Source organism: Tamandua tetradactyla, chromosome 6 (genome assembly GCF_023851605.1).
Source record: "Tamandua tetradactyla isolate mTamTet1 chromosome 6, mTamTet1.pri, whole genome shotgun sequence".
Lineage (NCBI taxonomy): Eukaryota > Metazoa > Chordata > Mammalia > Pilosa > Myrmecophagidae > Tamandua > Tamandua tetradactyla.
This window is the reverse complement of record NC_135332.1, coordinates 108,943,785-108,963,862: the sequence shown is the minus strand read 5'-3', so window position 1 is coordinate 108,963,862 and position 20,078 is coordinate 108,943,785. Positions and strand designations below refer to the sequence as shown.

The 20,078-nt window shown below is 39.0% G+C and overlaps 1 pseudogene; it reads left to right on the top strand.

The window, feature by feature from the left end:
* Nucleotides 1–12,505: 12,505 nt before the first annotated feature.
* LOC143686793 (large ribosomal subunit protein eL30 pseudogene) lies at nucleotides 12,506–19,173 on the top strand (annotated as a pseudogene).
* The last annotated feature ends 905 nt before the right edge of the window (nucleotides 19,174–20,078 follow it).

The following is a 20,078-nucleotide window of genomic DNA, read 5'->3' as shown; positions in this document are numbered from 1 at the left end:
CTTAAAGTAATAGCGTATTAAGTTTCCTTCATCACAGGAAAGTAGCCCAAGACAGCCTTTTCCATGTGGACGAGGTATGTTTAAGTTTTGCCAAGGTGTCACTTATAGCCCTGACTACAGCTATTTAGGGATCAGGAACTGACAGATCGTTTAGCTTGGATTATCTAGAGCTAAAAAGCCCCCAGATAAACAAAGATAACAATGCCCAAGTCCTGGTGCCACTCGTGATGCTGATATAGCCTTAAAATAAGTTTCTATGCTTCAGTTTATCTGGACATGTCTCTTAGCTGAAATCTGAGTTTAGGAATAACAGATATTGGTATCAGGAGTAAAATGTGAACTACTATTTTTTTTATTAATTTTTAATTAAAAAAATATATAACAAACAAACACAATCATTCTTAACATCTGATCATTCTGTTCTACATATATAATCAGTAATTCACAATATCATCGCATAGTTGTATATTCATCATTATGATCATTTCTTAGAACATTTGCATCAATTCAGAGAAAGAAATAAAAAGACACAGGAAAAAATTCATACATATCATACCCCTTGCTCCTCCTTTTCATTGATCACTAGTATTTCAATCTAAATTTATTTTAACATTTGTTCCCCCTATTTATTTTTATTCCATATGTTTTACTCATGTGTTGATAAGGTAGATAAAAGGAGCATCAGACACAAGGTTTTCACAATCACACAGTCACATTGTGAAAGCTATATTATTATACAATCATCTTCAAGAAACATGGCTACTGGAACACAGCTTTACATTTTCAGGCAGTTTCCTCCAGCCTCTCCATTACACCTTGACTAACAAGGTGATATCTATTTAATTGTAAGAATAACCTCCAGGATAACCTCTCGACTCTGTTTGGAATCTCTCAGCCATTGACACTTTATTTTGTCTTATTTCGGTCTTCCCCCTTTTGGTTGAGAAGGTTTTCTCAATCCCTTGATGCTGAGTCTCAGCTCATTTTAGGGCTTCTGTCCCACGTTGCCAGGAAGGTCTACACCCTGGAAGTCATGTCCCACGTAGACAGGGAGAGGGCAGTGAGTTTGCTTGTTGTGTTGGTTGGAGAGAGAGAGGCCACATCTGAGCAACAGAAGAGGTTCTCTTGGGGGTGACTCTTAGGACTAATTTTAAGTAGGCTGGACCTATCCTTTGTGGGGTTAAGTTTCATATGAACAAACCACAAGATTGGGGACTCAGCCTATTGCTTTGGTTGTCCTCACTGCTTGTGAGAATATCAAGAATTCTCCACTTGGGGAAGTTGAATTTTCCCCCTTTCTCTCCATTCCCCCAAGGAGACTTTGCAAATACTTTTTTATTCACTGTTCAAGTCACTTTGGGATTTATTAGGGCACCACTCTGGACAAACCTACCAAACCTTATGCCCTACTCAAGGTTCCAAGTACTTATGGTATTCAATTAAGCTGTCCACATAAGTTATATTAGGAACTGCTCTAGTCAAAATATAAATGTTGTACCAAAAAAACATTTTTTTTTGCTTTAGTCTCACACATAAGTTAAAATTTTAAAATATTAATTACCATCTATTTTCAACACCCTGCAGTAACGACATTCCTTTGTTCTTCCTCATACAAAAACATTTTTAAATTTGTACATTTAGTCACTATCATTATGCACTCTAGGCTTTCCTAGATTATACCATCTCAGTCTTTATCGTCTATCTTTCTTTCTGATTTCATTTCTGCCCCCAGCCCTCCTCCCTCTATATTCTCACATTCAACTTCATTCAGTTGAACCACTGTTTTAAGAGTTGTATTTCATTATCAGTATCTGCATGAACCAAGACAGTGGAGTCCCATCAAAGGCGCATTCAGTTTTATGAATTCAGCTTGAGCTGAGCCAAAAAAAAAAGAGCAAGCGAGAGACTTTAAGTACTAAAGTTACCTCTGTCTGCCATTTCACTCAAGAGTATTCCCCAGAATAAGTGGGAAAAGAGAGACCTTAATCTACTGCTTAATCGGCCACAGTTTCTTTGTGTCTTATACTGTGAGCTTCTTGCTGTGCAGGGTGTGATTCTAGTGTTTAAAGATAAGTATTTTTTATACAAGATGGCCTCAAATGCAAGCCAACTACTTCATCTGGTGCTCACCCAAAGAAAGAGCCATCTGTTTGAACACTGAAGGAAAAACTGGCTGGGTTGGACATATTGAAAGTCTGCCTCCAACATGGTCTGTAAATGTTGTATACTATATTTTAAAGGTGATATTAGATTTTTAAGCATAATTTTGCCTCCATGGGATTTTTTTCTTATGTGTACATCTTTGTGTGGATGCAGCTCCATTAGAATAAGTGCCATATCCTTCCAAGTTTCCTTTTATTAGATAATATACAGATAATTGCAAGAAAGTTAAATTAGTGACCTGAATATAAAGCAGGGTTTTGAGGAAACATTTAAAAAGCTTACAGATAGATGTAGATATATAATACAAAGTTAAGACTACTATAAAAGTGTATCAAACTGCATTTGCTATAATTCTGGAATTTCTGGCAAGGTCCAAAACTAAGGGTGCTAAATTCTCCCATATTCTAATGTCCAGCACTGCCAAATTGTGGATTTACTCAACCACTTCCTTCACTCCCTAGTTTTTATAAAGAGAAGCTTGGACAGGGAGAGTGAAACCTTGTTCTTCAGATGAAGCAGTGTTTGTTGCAAAAGATCACTTCTCCTCATAGGGAAAAAGAAGGGAGTGTGTGCCAGTTTGAATCTGTTATGTACTCCGGAAAAGCCAAGTTCTTTCATCTTCATTCAATATTGCTGGGTGGGATCTTTTTTATTGCCTCCACGGAGATGTGACCTATCCAGGTGTGGGTGATAACTTTTGAATAGATGTTTCCATGGAGATGTGTCTCCACCCATTCAAGGTAAGCTTGCTTACTGCAGCCCTTTAAGGGGGAAACATTTTGGAAAAACCTTTAGTTCCCACAGAGCCCATACAGCCAGAGACCTTTGGAGATGAAGAAGGAAAATGCCCCTGGGGCAAGGTGGGGTGGGGGTGCTTCATGAAACAAGAAACCGGGAGAGAGAAAGCTAGCAGACGTCCCCACATGCCTTCCCATGTGTCCCCATGTTTCTCTCAGAAAGAAACTCCAAACTTCATTGACCCTTTCTTTGGGGTTAAGGTATCATTCTCTGGATTCCTTAGTTTGGACATTTTCATGGCCTTAGAACTGTAAGCTTGCAATTTAACAAATTCCTCTTTTTAAAAGCTATTTCATTTCTGGTATATTGCATTCCAGCAGCTTTTATGAACTAAAACAGAATGGTTTACCCCCCAACCCAGGAAACGAGGTGAGAGGCTTCAGGAGAATCCATTTGAAATTGCCTACTAGCTCTTCTTGTATCATTACTTTACTGGAGCACATACAGATCCTAGATAGAGTTTGAAATATGTATCCTAGAATTGGGGGTTATATGTGTACATAGAAACTAATATCTGTTTCTGTCTAAAGGTTTCTGAAGGTGGGAGACATACAAGAGTTCATCAGAGATTGAAGGCACCTCAATATGGTATGCCTGGATAGATAAAGGTGGTAACTGCCCTCTCAACCTAGGTTTCCACAACTCTCTGAAGCTCTAGAAGAGTTTCTAGAGGTTCTTTGGGCTCCTGGTGAAGGAACTTGAAGATTAAGCACAGGGCAGGAACACCAGTTACCTAGAACAAGTGAGAAGACAGCCCATCTCATGAAGGGGCTGAAGACATTTACCACTGGCTAGTTCAAGGGGAGACTAGGCTACCCCTCCTTGGGGGGGCGTTCCTCAGAACTGAAGGAACTGGGGTGAAGTTGATAATAACTCAAGAATAACACATGTAACCTATTTGGAGACCATTAGCATTAGACGTAAAGAAATGATATTTCTACCACCGCCATCACCACCATCAAGCAGGTGAGAAGTTACATAAAACTTCTGCCTCCCTGACTCTTCCTCCTTGCCCCTTTAAAGAAGAAAGGGGAGAAAATATCACATAGACCATACCCTGGGTCCCCAGTCCCCCTCACCTTTCTCTACCTCCAATCCCCACTCCTGTTACAAGTCCCTGAAGTTACTATCTAGCCTGTGATTGAGATGGAATAGGATTAGGGCAAATAGAATTTTTGCCTCCATCAGATATGACTGTCAAAAGCTGTGAAGTGTCTGATTTTACCCTACTTGTGAGATTAAACATTAGCACCGTATTGTTTCATGGATACTGGCAGAAGACATGAGACTCCTGGATCGAAGACATATGACTTTTATTGCTGATGGCAAAATAAGCAGCATGAGCATCAGTATATTTGTCTTGGTTCCCCTTGTCCTCAAGTTACACAGGCCCAGGTAACACTAATGCATGCAATGGCTTACGTTCCATGAGAAGAAGTCAGGGCCAAGAGTGCAATTCTATTTGAGCAACAGCAAACACTGTAGCAAGCAGAAATCAAGCCAGTTCCTCTCCTCAGAGAGTAAGCAGTTAAACATAGTTATCTGGGCTGGGATTAGCTGAGACTAGTGAGGTGTCCATGGTGCAAAATTTAGAAAGGCACTTACTGTTAGATTTGTGTAAGTACAGAATTGGCTTCTAAGAGTGAATGCTTCAAATTTTGCATCCTGGGTGTTTTGCATGCCTCACCCCCATTCCAGCCCTGGTAGTCATGCTTGAGTAGCCAGTGGTTGCCTTGACTTATTTAGTTGACTGTGTGATTATAGAATTTTCTCAGTCTCAGGGGAAGTCTAGCATACTTAACAAGGACATGCAAGAGCACTCAAAGCCCAATGTGGACTGCCTCTCCAAAAAATGGATTAAAGCTCTACGTTGAATTGTTTTAATATCCCATAAGCTAAATCCAGCTCCAGCCCATGGTTTGTCATTTTCAAAGTGTTGTAAAAATAAACAAAGAAGAATTTGTGACAGATACTGACTCACAAAGCCTAAAATATTTACTATATGGCTTTTTCCAGAAAAAGTTTGCCAATCCCTATAATAACTGAAAGACATTTAATGCATGCATATCTTTAAAAGATGAGAGAGGGGGGACTCAGTGTAGTATAGCTCAAGGCAAAAATTAGGAAAAAAAAGATTATATTACATTTATACCCCCCAAAAGATGTGACACTTTAATAAACTGAGTATATATACAATAGGCGTAGCCTTCTTTCAAGTGACAAGTGACAGAAACCTAGCCTTAATTAAAGCCAAAAAATAAGGAGTTGGTTCACATAGACCAACTGCAGAAAGGGCAAGCATAGACTCAGCTCCAGGGCTGGCTGGATCTATAGATTTGTATGCCATTGGAACTTGTGTTCATATTGGCATCATTTTTGTCTACACAGACTACTGTGGAAGGGCTTTTCCCACTCTAGAATCCTCCCCATCTAGGACTGAAATCTGAGAGGCAACAGGGAGTCTGCTTTCGAGCTACAGATTTGGCCCATGTGTACAACCCTGGACTAGCATGGTGACCAAGTGGGGAGAGGTACTGTGATTTACCCAACCACATGCCCATCTCTGGGGCCAGGGAGGGACAGACCTGAGATCAGTGAGCAGTAAAGAGCAGTAGCACAGCTGTGACTTCGGGTAATCACTGGCAGCTGCCAATTTGGACCTACAAGTTCAGTTGGAATAACATGGGATTTTTAACCCCGTCAATGGCTGCTTTTGAGGTTATCATACTGTATGACTTCCTCGCTTTTAAATAAGCTGCGCTATTTTTGATTGATGTATCCGATTGACCTCTCAAGCCTAGTTTCTAGTTTCATCACTTTGTTTGGTGCCGCCCTTTACTGCGACTGTGCCTTGCAGCAGCTCCTTTACTCTTGACTTATCATAAGAGAGTTGCTTAGGGAAACTTTGAATAGTCATCCTCTTAAGATCGAACACGACACTCATCCTGTCCATCTCTGTGGCTAGTTAGAAAGTTCTATGGCAAAAATTACATTCCTGATTCTAGACTGTCTGTGTTCTATCATCACAGTCAGGACTCTGTTTTGCTAATTAATTTTTAGTGTGGTTTGTAGATAGATGGTGCTCATGTACAAGCCACACTACAAGCATCATCAACAAGCCACGGTCAACAAGTGGAATGTGACAGACTTAGAATCCACAAAGAAACCTGAATAAAACATCTACTCTAAACAATTAACTATATTTGAACCTTAATGCTAGTTTGATCCTAGAGCCCTAAAAGACTCCCCAGGCTAATTCAGTTGTCTTCTGTCTTGTCTAACAATATGTGGCAGCCTGGGTAATATCTACTGTCCATATCAAATGTTGTATCAAAACATACTTCCCAAGTGTTCACTTTACTGGCATAAATTTTGGAGGCAACATGCACTCAGTGTGAAACATCTTATCTCTAAAATTCTCAGGGTTGAAATGAATAGTAGTAAGTCAGTTCTACTTTCCCAACCAATTGCTTGTAGATATCACACCAACTTACTTCTCTAGGCAGCCTGTTTTATTTTCAGACAACTGATCACTGGAAAGATTTTCTAGTGCTGCCCTGACATCTGCATCCTTGTTCACCTACATGTCTGTTCTCTCTGGCACTAGGAACAGCAAAGCAGGCTCCCTTCTTGCTGCTACACAGCCCAATGCAGTCTCACCCAGGGCATCTCCTTTCCAGGCTAATTTTAGTTAGATTTTTAAAGATGAGTTTGACACGGAAAAGTCTATTTGATAAGGCATCTTTTTTTGAGGGGGGTGGGTAGGCAGGGTTCTGCAATAAATTATCTTCTACTTTTTGAAGCTTCATACTAGAGTCCTAAAATGGCCAATAACCCCTAGTACCACAAACTTAAACATATACTCTTTTGCTAAAGGTTTTTATTTTCAGTTGTATTATATCAGTCCTGTGAGACATGAAAAAGAACAGTTTTTAAAGGAAGTGAATGTGAATTTGTAGAAGGTGAGAGAAATTCTTAACTTCTGATACAAATCTTTGTAAGATTTGAATTATACCAGAACATAAAAAAGACCAGACAAGTTTTGTTTCAACAATTTTCTGTTTTAAACATTTATTCCTGTGTTAAGTATACAAGGGGTGCTAGGTGACTATTTACCTATGGGGCAGTGAAAGTATATTCATAGTTTTTTGAACTCCAGTCCTTGTTCCTGGGTTCATTCCAGTATATGCAACTTAGAAAATATATATATATATATACATATATCCTGAGGGTAAAATTACACATTTATAGTTACCATTATAAAATTAATGCACATGATGATACTGTGAGCCAGTGATTTTATACTTTGGATGCTTTGTATGGTATGTGAATATATCTTAATAAAATTGCATTTTAAAAAAGTAATGCATATACATGGCTTTAAAAAATCACCTGATATAGAATGGTTTTAAATAAGTAAAAATCTCCTGCTATACCCTTAGTACTAATCTCTAGAGGTACAAACTTCTTAATTGTTCCATTTTTAATTCTAATGGTGACTCCTACCAGACTAAACAATTTTATTTCTCTGTTTTTTAATTTATTAACTTTAGACAATATCAGTCAGTTACCTAATATGAAAGATAACTCCCACTTTTCTTTCCTTCAATTTATTCGTTATATTATTCTTTTGCATTCTTTTGGAGGTGGTTACTTTTAGAACTTCAAATAATTTAGTTAATCTATTCTTTGTTCCATCAACTTTAGACAGGAAGTATCTATTAATACCCTCTGGAACCAGCATCCAAAATTGCCTCCAATGGTCCTTGCCTCCTGATATTCATGAACCTTCTCACACTGAACAGGGTTGACCAGCCTGACCAATAGGACATTGCAGATATGATAGCATGGACTGCCAATGTTAGGTCATGAAAGACATTGTGGCTTTTGCTTTCTTTCAGATAATTTATTCTGGGGGAATCCGGTTGCCCTGTCCTGAGGACACATGAGCAGTCCATCACAGATGTGCCCAGCACAAAAAAAACTGAGGCTTCCTGCCACACTTGTCAGCCATGTGAGGGACGCACTTGGAAGCACATCCTCCAACCCCAGTTGAGCCTTCAGCTGATGGCAGCTTGAAGCCAGCTTCTTAATTAACAGCAACCTCGTGAGAAACCCTGAGTTAGAACCACCCAACTAATTTGCTGCTGAATTCGTGACCCGTAGTATACAATCGGGTATAATTTCTTATGGATAACTGATGATCTATCTCCTACATAAGATGATGTCATTTTCACGTTTAGAGTAATCTTCATCTCTTTTCCTAACCCCACCACTTTACCAACTTCTGTCATATTTCCTTACTTTCATAGAGACATGTTTATGATATTTATTTTCTTTAACTATAATTACAAAATATAATCTCTCATGCTTTATTTAAATATTGATTCCAAGGTTAGAAATAAAAAATAGCATTCAAGTTAGTATAATTATAAAAAATGTAAATGTTTTATTTTCTCCTTTAATTCTCCCTGTCCTCCCCTCTCCCCATTACTAATATTTGACCATATTGTACATTCTCTACTGATCTTCCATTTTCTTGACTTTTTTCTCATATTTTTCATTGCTTTACCTTTTTGGTTTAGGTTCTGGAAGATTTTCTCGGTATTGACCGAAATTTTCATTTAGGAAATATTTTTGATTTTTAAGAATCTTTCAGGTTCTTTGCTCATTAGAGCAGCATACCTCATCTATTATCTTAGATGTTCTGAGTATACTCATTGTATCAGGATCTTTTGATTGCAAGTGATAAAAATAAAATCTAAATTGACTTAAGGAAAGAAGGAATTTATTGCTTTCAAAACTAAAAAGTCTGTGATAGGGATTACTTTAGGTGTAGTTTAGTTTGTTATGGAAGCTTAAATGATGTCACTAGGACCTGACTTCTATCTTTCTTTATCTTGTCTTCCTTTATTCTGAGCATCAGTAGCTTTAGTCTATACATGTTCAAGTTAAAGCTCCAATAAAGGGCCCAGAATTCCCACTAGGAGACTCATGGTACCTTATTGGCTCTGGGCACATTCTTGAACAAATCAGAGTGGTCTTAGGAATGAAATCTGGAAATTGTACCTTGGGGCAGCTGTAGCCATCTTTCTTCCATTAAGGGAAGAGCCATAGAGTTCAGACCTAAGTGTGAGCTCTGTCCATGCAGCTGAAGTGGACTCAACTGCATTTAAAATATGAGGACTGAGAATAGTAGGACACAGTTTAACAGAGAAAAATGGGATAACCAGGTAAGAGGAGTCCTAGGCATAAAACATAACAAAGGTTTTCTGCAATGACAGAATTTTTACAAATTGGACAGTTTTGAATATGTAGGGCAACATATAAATGAGCATTGGGCATTTGACCCACATGGAGGTTAATAAACTGGGGAATGACTGGTATGTACCATAAGAATTGCCGGTTCAGAGGTCGATAGGTGGGGGTGGAGGGAAGGGGGAGGCAGTAAAAGAAAACCTTAATGACTACAAATATCTCTGTGTTTTTGCCTAAAATTTTATCAGTTTTGCTAAAACAGGGGAAAGCTACTGGGTATTGGTAAATTTGAAAACTATTTAATCTATTCACATTTTAATGGGAATTGTCCTAATCTGTTTCTCTGCTTCTAGAAGAGCCCAGCCCATACTCACATATATACGAGCATGAACTGGTGAGAGGGAAGACAAAACTTTCCCAATACGACATCAAGGACTTCTGAGAGGAAGATAAATTGGGTAAAGGAGAGTTTGAAGAAACAAAAGTGGAAGGAAAAGGCAGACAAATAGTTTACTATTTTGATGCTGTTTTACTCTCTTTCCTTAGAGACTGAAGCTCTGATCTATTCTTTCTTTTCCTCTTCCTTCTTCCTTCTCCTCCTCCTTTTCCTCTTCTTCCTGCTTTTCATCTCCTCCTCTTTCTCCTTCCTCCTCCTTATTCTTTTAAGTTAAAGTGACAAGTAGGGAAAGGACTCTTGGCATAAATAACTAGTCAGTTTCTACACCCTTTACTTGCTTTTGTGAACCAGTTGTCAATACACCATAAATTTTCCTGATCAGTTTGTTGGTTACCAAGTCCAGAGGTTAGCCTTTTGAGGAAATATATATATTTGGGGACAAAGGTTGGAAGAAGTAGATTTCACCCTCTGGATTACCTCTGACAATAACCATTTTGTTTTCATTTGTCTGCCTAAGCTGGCTGTGGCTGTTGTCTCTGGTTGGAGTGTTACAAGTGGCAGCAGTCGTTCTTTTATTTCTTTTTTATTCTGCCTGCTTTGATAGCTTTGGTCCTTGAAAGCTTGATTTTTTTCGCCTGGTGGAACCTGAGATATGGGCCAGTCCACTCATGTGTCCAGACCTCGACTGCCAAAACAGTAGCTGGGAAAAGACTATAGAGGGGGAATCGGTAGCCAAGCTTGGACGCCGTGGGACTGCAGGCTTCAGGTTTAGCAAACAAACCTACTGGTTGAGATTGCTAAGAGTGTTTCCAACTTTGACACTGTATCATTTGACATATACGGTGTAAATTTGAATGTTAAACAAGAATCAGTACCCACAGGTCAGGACTATTTCTTTAAAATAAATCTCTTCACCTGATAGTCATATCTTGTAAGTGATAAGACCAGGCACTCGCTGGCTGGGGGGGTGGGGGGGGGGTGCAGAGAAGAGGTGTGAAATTTCCTTTTCTTCTGTATTCCCCTTTAGAAATAGGTACAGCATCTCTTCTCTGTCTTTCCCTTGTATTCTGTTTGCGCCCTTGGAGCAGGGGTGGCAGCATGTTTACCTTGTTCCATCCCAGAGCCCAGTACTGCTGCTTGAAGCGATGCTCAGGAAATATCTGAACTACTTAACTGAATAAACTAAGCCATGGGCCTTCAAGCATACCTTAGTGTAATGTATACACTCAATGTAACATGCCTTTTTTCCCCTCTAATGTTTATTTGGAAAACCTGCTACTCACTGTATTCTTGTGCTATTTTATCTTGTTCATTAAATAAATAGTAGCTTTATGTTAATCATTTTTTTTGTAAGCTGTATGGAGGGGTCACATTTCATTCTTTTTTCATGTGAGTATTCCGTTATTGCAGCATCATTTGTTGATTTTTTGCTTATTTTCTTTGTTTGTTTGTGTTTTGGGGAGGTGCATGGACCAGAAACCGAACCTGGGTCTGCCACATGGCACGTGAGAATTCTAACGCTGAACTACTCTTGCACCCCCTAAAAATAATTTTTAAATCAATTAGCGACCGTTTGCTTCTTTTTCTCTAGTTGAAATATGAATTTTCTTTAACTGACTTCAACAATATTTTGGGAGAGAAGAAGATTAAGATGGCTAGAGAAAATACAGGATGCCCAATAAATTAGAACTTCGGGTAAACAATGAATAAAATTTAAATAAAAGTATGCTCCTATTGTTTGTTGTTTCTGTGAAATTAAAATTGAACTTGGTGTCCTTTTGTGTGTGTGCTAAATCTAGCTACCTCAGATCCAGAAGATATAGTTATATTCTACCCTTTTTGTAGCTTAAAATTTTTTGTTTATTAAAACAGTTGTAGTTTTACAAAAAATCATGCAGAAAGTACAGAGTTCTTATATACTACTCCTACAGTTTTCCCTATTATTCACATTTTGCATTAGTTTGGTACCCTGTTACAATAAACAAAATGTTATTATAATTATGTTATTACCTATAGTTCATAGTTTACAACACTCTTTGTGGTGGTGTATTCTATCATGAAGGCCCTCAAACTTAAATATTATGGAGCCTAGTGGGAAAGTAAAATTCTAAAGACCAGGTTCTAACTCAGAGGGTACAAATCATCGGGTCAGCTCTCTTGACTTCCCAAAGAACCATGCATGTATTAGCATCCTGCCTTCCTAAATTTCTTTGAAACAGATTTACTATATATATTATGCCTGCAGTACCATCTGAAGGGTGTGGTCTGCCAGTGAGTGGAGAAAGACAAGCCCTTGTTCATGGGATTCTTAAAAACAAATCTGAATCTTCTCATAAACATAAGCATTCTCCTACCCTATCCTTTAACATTCTCCTCAAGTGGGAAAGTTCTGTACTTTCTCAGGTTAGTAAGGAAGTGAGGTGGGCAGGCAGAGAATTTTTTCCAGTTCTTCTGTCAGTTCTCCAGTACTACATAGATTATGACTCAGAAGAATTTCTGGTTTTCCCCCTCAACCCTTTTCTGGGTTTACTGCTGACCCTAAAGCTTGGGTGCTCCAAGGACCATCTGCAAACCCAGGTTCAGTGTGAGAAGTGCAATGAGAATCAGCATACACTTGACGGTGGGTTTGGCAGCCACATATTAAGCACATCAACACATATTGCAGGACAATTCCCCACTGACACTGTCCGAATCTGACAAGGGATGAGGATATTATTCCTTCCTCACCATTCCCTGCTCCCAGTCTTTGTGTAGGGGACAGCTCTGGAGTTATCACGCCCCTGGGACCTAGTAGACATCAGGCCAGGGATACTTCAGGTGAGGTTCCTTTCCTTACTGCGCAGACACACCACTGGGGGATTCACAGGTCCTTCCCAGGCCATTTTCGGGATGACTGGAGAAGGTGAAACCATGGCCTGTTCACGGACTTCGGGGGAAGGGTGTCTAGGCGTGGAGCTCACACTGTCGAGGGAGGCGGTGCCCACCTTTCACCACTCCCGCTGCCCAAGACTACAAGTCCCTTCTCACTGCATAGCTTGGAAGTCATTTCCCACTGGCCTGTGGGTTTGGAGGGATTTGGCCAGGAGTGAGGCTAATGTATCGTGCATAGTAACTTTCAGGGAGGAGATTTTTAACTTTTCTAAATTTCCATGCCAGATAGTTGAGATAATGCCAACGGTATATATTTAAAAGCATTGGCCAATCAGAACATTTCCTAACTTGTTTCCTTTGCCCTATATAAGCTCCCGTTTCCATTCCCTCAGTTGAACTCCTTTTCAGGTGTGGTTTAGATGCTAACTCATGAATCATAAACTGCTCAAATAAACTCCAATAATGAATAGCTTGTCTAATATTTTTTAACAGTCCGGTCATATAAATGGCTTCAAGGGATCAATAAGCCTTTTTCTATCTGATATAATTACATTGAACGACTTGAGTTAGCTTTGCGTGCGCCTGAGCTTTAACTGCATTACCTAAATAATCCACGGGATGGCAGCAGAGAAATGTTCTTTTAAATTTATCTAGCGAGGTTATGAATGCTTTTTAACAAGGAACAGACTAAACCTTTGCAATTTGGGCCTTTCTAAACACAACACAGCCAGTAAGAACTTTCAAATGATTTCTCAGGTCTTTTATGGAAGTCGTAATGGGAATTTTATTTTATTTTTTTATCGATTTTAAAGTTGTTTTCCTTGCTTACCATATTTTGCAGTGAGTCAGGTCTCACTCCTCTGCTGAGGTCTAATACATGGGGGCCCGTGTGTTTCCGTCACAACTAGCCTTCTCATAAGCAATCTCATAAAATCTGAGAACAATAAACTTACTAAGTCGCTAAAATCTTACTGTGTTCCTTGAGGTCATTTACAGCCTGCTCCCAGCATCATTTAGGAATAAGCAAGAAAGTCTGAGAGAAAGTGGTTTTCAGATTTGGGGGCCTGCTTTTTTGGGGACATTGTGTTGGTGGGTGCAATAAGAAGAGAGGGAGCGTATGGGAGGAAAAAGGATATTTATATAGAGACTGCAGTTTTCAGTTGAATTTATATTACTTTTATTTTATTGGCTACATTTTCACTCATTTGTTAGTGTGGGCATTTGGAGTTAACAATAGATGGGTTGCGGTTGCTTTATAGTTGGAAGAAAAGAAGAAAATATTTTTTGATGAACAACATCAATTTCCTAATTTTAGGGTCAAGTATTTCTAATGAAGTAATAAAAGGTACAATAACTCTGTTCTGTAGATACGATTAAAAACAAAGTATTATCTTTACTCTGTACCATTTATTACTTTGCATTGTGTCTGAAGCTTAGAGAACTTAATTACACGCACTCACACACACATACAACTGAATGTATTTTTGTTTATAGAAGTAATAGATGCTTGTTGCAAACATTTAAATCATACAGGAATTTATGAAAGAAAATGAAGTCTCCTATAATTCCCCAAGATAGTTTGTTGATATTGTTCTATATATTTCTGTCAAGACACATTTGCATTTTTAACAAAACGAGATCATACAACACTGACCCAGCTTTGCAATTTACATTTTAAATTTACCCTATCATGGAATCTACCCATGTTTTATTTTAATAAGTTACATATTATTCCATTGTATGATTATGATATAATTTTTTTTAACTATTAGCGGACCCTGTTTTCCATTTTTATTTTTCTATAGCAACAATACTGCATTTAAAGATTTTGTGTGTTTACCTTTTTTCTTTGAGTACATAACATCTACATTGTTGATCAAATAACATTTCCAAAACTAGACTACCACCAATAAAACTAGGAATAAAATCCTGCAGTCACTTTGCAGCTAGACTGAGCAGAGCTTGTACACTGAACACAGAAATGTGTTGATAAAGCTCTCCTTTCCCTTTTTTAAGTCTTAGGGTGAGCCTGCAGTTGAACTGTGGCAGGGAAAGACACTGGAAGTGCTTTCCCATTCTTAAGTTTTAAAGTGTATCATATAGCAATGATCTTTTTAGATGCCCTTTTCTTTCCTGGAATGTCTTTACACCTCGGCTGTACTGCTAGCACAGGCTCACCACGTACCCGGCCCAGGCAGGTTACGGTGTTGACTTTTATTTAAACATCCAGGTAAAATGTAAATGTTCTTTCCCTAGAGACCCTCCTTTCCTGATTTCTTCAAGATGCAGGGGATCAAGGAACTAGAAGTTTGAAGTCTGAGAACCAGGAACAGGGCCACTCTTAAAGAGGGAAACAGGACTCTAGAAGGCTCTCCCTCCCCACAGTCCAGTCTAGCCTGTCTGTTTGCCTTCAGGGTGCCACCCAGGATCCATCTGCTTTCTCCAGCGCTTTTCTGGGTGGTCGCCTTGCAGCGACTCTGCTCATCCGGGGGCCCCAGTAGCAGCAGCCACTTCACGTCAAGGGACTAGCTGGGAAAGTACCGTTTTCTAAGGGATTCAGACTCTTATTTATTCCATATGATGAATGATAAACATTTTATACAAATGATAGAAATTCACATCTAAGACAACATTCCAAGTTCAGAACTCTTTTTCAAACCCTAGGATTATTTTATTATTTATTGAATCTTGTATCACAGTGAGGATAAGCTGGTCTGCCTTTTGGGGAGATATCTTTGGGATTATACCAAATGGGGAAAAAAATCCCTCCTGACCCTTTATAAGGTCCTAAGAGTTGTAAGAAAGACCATTAGAAACAATAATTTCTTCATATATAAGGCAGCAATCTTTTCAGTGTTCTTCTTGCACAATAACTTCTCTTCTTGTTCTAGTTATGAACTGTTCCTAGTATCATGGTCTGGACTTTTAGCTGTGGGTTCTCAGTGCAAAGAAGACACATTAAGTAGGGAAAGGGGATAAGGGAACCCAGGGGCAAATGCATTTTCAAATAGGATGGTCAGGATAGGCTTTGCTAATAAGGTGAATAGATGACATTTGAGCAATGATCTAAGGAGAGGATAAAAGGGAAGGAGTGTTCTAAGGAAGAGAGATACCCTGTGCAAAGGCCCTGAGGTAGCAGTCTGCTTGGTAAATGTGCTGTTCAGGCCCATGGGATTGGAGTGGGTTGAGCAAGAGGGAGAGCAGATTGATGCAGAGTCCCAAGGGAGAGAGGTGCAGACTCTCCAGGGCCCTGTAGGCCATGAGGGACTTCACTTTACTATGAGTGACTTGGGGGTGGGGCTGGGCATGAGAGAGTTGCAAAGTGATGTGACTCGATTTTAGATGAATCCCTGGGCTGCTGTATTGAGAACAGGCTGTAGCAAGGCAGGCAGGGAGACCTGTTCAGGAAGCATTGCCGTGATCTGACAATGAGGTGACTGGGGCCGACCTCATGGAGCACCAGAGGAGACGAGAGTGAAGCATATGTTTTGAGGGTACTGCTGCAGGATTTCCCAGTAGTGAGGATCTATCTAGTGAGGCTCCAAGGAGGGGAAAGAGTTTCTGAAATGAAGTAAATGAAAAGAGAAGCAGAAGAAGAGGCCTAAAGAGCAAAGTGACGTGAGAACATTAAGGAGATAAACCTGACAAGATAAACCTGGAATGTGGAAAAAGCCAAAGAATTAAGGTAATTTGTAGCATCTTTTTTTAAAAAAATTATTGTTTTAATACATACTCAACACAAAATTTCCCATTTTAACCACTTTCAAATATACAATTCAGTGGTGTTAATTACATTCATAATGTTGTACTACCATCATCACTATTATTACCTCGAGACTTTTTATCACCCCAAAGGAAGCTCCTTACCCATTAAGCAGTAACTCTCCCTTTACCCCTGATAACCTCTAATATACTTTCTGTATCTATGGATTTGCTTGGTGTGGATATTAGAAGTGGAATCATCTGATATATTTCCTATTTAATATAAGTGTAATCATCAGCTATTTTTCCTATTGTGTCTGACTCCTTTCATTTGACACAATGTTTTCAAGGTTCACCCATGTTGTAACATGTATCACGTATTCATTCATTTTTATGGCTGAATGGTATTGCATTGCGTAGCTATACCACATTTTGTTTATCCATTCATCTATTGATGGATACTTGGGTTGCTTCCACCTATTGGCTATTGTGAATATGCTGTTAACCTTGGTGTACAAGAATCTGTTTGACTCTTGCTTTTCAGTTCTTTTGGGTATATACCTAGAAGTGGGATTGAAGGTGCATGGGTAAATTCTATGTTTAACTTTTGAAGAACCACCAAACTGTGTTCCACGATGGTAGCACCATTTTACATCATTACCTACAATGCACTAGAGTTCCAATTTCTCCAGATCCTTGCCAGTAATTATTATTTTCCATTTTTCTAATAATAGCCATTCTAGTGGGTATGAAGTGGTTTCTCATTGTGGTTTTGATTTGCATTTCTATAATGAGTAATGATGTTGAACATCTTTTAATGTGCTTATTGGCCATTTGAGTATCTTCTTTAGAGCAGTTTATAACATATTGGCGAAGATTTTTAACTTCTAAAAATAACTTGGTCCAAAGGTCTGTGGGATTCCATTTTGGTTATGAGAGTGAAATTGCCCCAGTGTAAAGCATTATGTGAAGAAAATACCTTTGTTAGTTGTAATAAAGCTGGTCTAAATACAAAGATTCTGGGAAAAATACAATAAACTATAGTGAGTAAGGGATAAAAGAGTAGGGATAGTTGTGGAAAAGTTGGTACAGAAAACATTGGCAGAATTTGACAACTGGTTTAGTATTCTGAGTATGGGATAGAAGTTACATTCAATCCTACTCCAAGTTTCTAGCTTGAGTTTTGGAGAGATGCTGGCAGTCTTTCCAATACTGGACATTAGTACCATGCTTACATTTTAATACTCATGCAGAAAGAATAAGTGATGTATCTCATAAGAAACATTTAATATTACAGGTCTTGTAGAAAGAGCACCAAGCAAGAACATAAACTTAGAGAATGAAAATATATAGTAAAAGTAGATGGGGAGGTTGCTAAGGTTAGAGAGCAATGACCTTCTCTTATTATAATTAGAAAAGGTAAAGGATCAACGCAGGGCCCTTGGATAATAACAGCTTTCAGGAAAGAAGAGACAGAGAAAGGGAAGGCAGAGACCAGGCCAAAGCATTCCTGGAAGCTAGATTAAGTTGGCCTTTGGAGGTCAGTGGTGGAGTGGATTTTAACAAATTACATAGAAGGTTTATATGGGGCCTCTGGACCTTAAGAGAGAAACATTCAATTGGCAAGATGCTAGAGTGTAATATTATCCTCCAAGGATACAGCATTACTCAACATTATTTCTTCAGCATTCCTGGGAACACATTTTGGGCAGACAGAAAACTTTGGAAAGTGCAAGCAAAAATGAAGATAAAAGAAAGTACATCCATAAATTTCACATCTATTTTTTGTTATTATAATAACTAAATAAAAACCCACCAAGTGTTTGCCATCAGCTGCCATGAGGACATATGAATTGGCATCACTGCTGTATAATTTGGAAAATGGTTTTACCTTCCCAGGGAAAAGAATGCCTTGTCTTCAATTCCTGCTTGTTTAAAATTCATTTAGTCACTGATTTAACAAAAGTTATCTAATGTGCCAGTTTGGAACTATTATGTACCCCAGAAAAGCCATGTTTTAATCCTGATCCAATCTTTTGGAAGCTGCCCTTTCTTTTAATCCTAATTCAATATTGTAGGGCAGAAACTTGATTAAATTTTCTCCATGGAGATTAGGCACGCCCAATCTTGGGTTTGACCTTTTGAGTAGACAGAGATGTAAGTCTGCCCATTCAGGGTGGGTCTTGATTAGTTTATTGAAATCCTATAAAAGAGAAAACATTTTGGTGAGAGCCAGAAATGACAGAAGTCTCAGAGCGGACAGAAACTTCACAGCAGACATGTGGAGAACAGAGACACAGATATTTGGAGAGGCTTGGAGCCCAACAGACATTGCCATGAGAAGTTAAGCAAGCCAGAGCCTGGAGAGAGCCAAGAGATGAAAGCCAGCCCTGGAGAAGTAAAGTGAGGACCCCACAGAAATAGAGGCTGAAAGCAATGGAGCCCAGGAGCAAGGGACTAGTAGATGCCAGTCACGGTCCTACCCAGCTGAAAAGGTGTTCCTGACCCATTGGCCTTTTTTGAGTGAAGGTAACCTCTTGTTGGTGCCTTAATTTGAATACTTTCACTTTCTTAGAATGGTAAAGGTGTAACTTATTAAATTCCCCTTTATAAAAGCCGTTCACATCTCAGGCAGAAAATAGTGGCTGCAAAGAAAACAAAAAAGTCGCTAGAGTCGATCAACTCTTGACTCCAACTCGTTATGAGAAGTGGAAAGTACATGCTGGGATACAAGCAGACTCTGAAGATGATCAGGCAAGGCAAAGCGAAACTAGTCATCCTCGCCAACAACTGCCCAGCTTTGAGGAAATCCAAAATAGAGTACTAACCCATGTTGGCCGAAACTGGTGTCCATCGCTACAGTGGCAATAATATTGAACTGGGCACAGCCTGCAGAAAATACTAGAGTCTGCACATTGGCTATCATCGATCCAGATGATTCTGATATCATTAGAAGCATGCCAGAACAGACTGGTGAAAAGTAAAATCATATAAAAATTTTCTTTAATAAAACCAACCAGAGCTTGTTTTTTTTAAAAAAGCCATTTCTTTTCTGGTATATTGCAATCCAGCAGCTTTTACAAATTACAACACCTAGGATCTTTTGTGTTATCAGTCCTTGCACTAGAATCTGAGGATGCAAAATTGAGCAAGATATTGTCCCTATCCTCAAGATGCTCACAATTTAATTGGGGAGAGATATTCAGAAAAGTAATTGCAATATGATATGGCAAGCTCAATAGTCAAATTTAAGAAAATAGTAGGGGCTTTGCAGTCAGATAGACAACATATAAACCTTTGTTCACCACTTCCTTTTTTGTTTCACTTTGGGAGATTTACTGCTGGTTCTCAAACTCCTTATCTGGAAAACTGATTTCTGCTTTGCAGGGTTGCTGCCTGGTTGAAATGAGGGCCCGGCATGAAGCAGGTGCCTTAATAAATGACAGGTGGTCAGCTATACAAGGCACAGGAGTAGCCAAAACTGGGAATGTTACCCTTGCCCAGGTGGGGATGCAGAGCGAGTAGGAAAGACTCCACAGAGGTTCTCCAGCTGGATCCCCAAGAATGGATTGTAGTTTGCTAGAGCTGGAAAGGAATGTGCATTTTAGACTGGGGGCAGCAATATAAGTCCAGGCATGCAGCTACAAAACAGCATGAATGTAAGAATTTAACCAGTGAATGTAAGAATAAAACCGTAAGGGTTTTTTTGGGAAATCCAAATAAGGTAAGGAGGTAGAGATAGGAAAGAGAACTTTGACTTTTTAAATTAGTGTAATATTTTTATTGACAACACCCATATCACCTATCAATCCTGCTATGACTTTATAAGACAAATAGGAATATGTGGGTCCTTCCACTGATGTTTCCAAGTGACTTGACTTTTTCACAT